Here is a 1,152-nt window from a genome sequence, read left to right as displayed (position 1 = left end):
TCAAAATTCAAGGTAGAAGCTCTTACTTGAACATGGTAAAATTATATCAAGATTTCGAACGTAGCGCTCTGTTAAAAGACAGAAAATGTTCTCGATTATAATGTACAGCGGAAAATCAATGATTACAGCTGAATGCTTCGCAAGCACATACTAGTTCATGCACTCGAAATAGCCAGCTTATGCTTGGAAACTGTCTGTACTGCTCATATTGCACAAGGATTCCCTAACGAGTTCATTGCACTTTGTACATTTTCCCCTTCCTGATCAGATCATCGATGGCGTTGCAGCACGATTGCACTGTCCTTGTATCGCAAATTGCGCAAGCCAAATGATTACGAAATTATGGTACTACGATAATCTTTTGTCCTTCCGAACTTATAATGTGAGCTACAATACACCGGTAAAGAGCGGATTTTTTTTAAGAGAACCAGCGACAGTAACGACGGGACTCGCTGAAATCAGTATTAAACATGCACATATATATCATCCACCAGTCTTCGCAATCAGTCAGCACGTCCAAACTCTCGCTATCACCAACCAGCTTCATTTAACAACAGGCGGTACAGATGAACCTGGCACACCTGATAGGACCCGTTGACAGCGCCTCGTATCATGTATACATGTAGCAGTAAATCAGATTTGAATGTAGAGCGTCAATTCCACATCCAAGCTGCAGCCACTTTCTGCCGGAATCATTGTTAAAACGGAGTTATCTACTACTACAACAGGCACACGATAAGAAGAATATGGTCTAACTCGTGACATCTATGACGTAGGTCAGTATTTAGCAAAGCGGTGGGTGAAAACGTGCTGGCGCGAGCTGGGTCACGCCGAGGTCGGCGATCTTGTGTTAAACTGCTTTCGACACGCTAAGATTGTGACTGGGATGATATCAACCTGTCGCTCTCGGTGGAAGGCGGATGAGCTAGTGAGCCGATAGATTATGGACTTCTCGAACTGTCTTCGAGTTCGAGATTCAATTATCATCGACGAATTTGTTTGCAATCCTGTTGAAGAAGATGCTGCCATGAGTAGTTAACGGGGGAATACCGAATAACGTTAGCTAAGAGGCTCATTTGGATGCACCGACATCAAGCCTACAAATACTAAACTAAACTTGGTAATTGTGTGTTGCACTCTTTTTACATAAAA

Source organism: Phytophthora parasitica (genome assembly GCF_000247585.1).
Source record: "Phytophthora parasitica INRA-310 unplaced genomic scaffold supercont2.387, whole genome shotgun sequence".
Classification (NCBI taxonomy): domain Eukaryota; phylum Oomycota; class Peronosporomycetes; order Peronosporales; family Peronosporaceae; genus Phytophthora; species Phytophthora nicotianae.
This window is presented reverse-complemented; position numbering follows the sequence as displayed.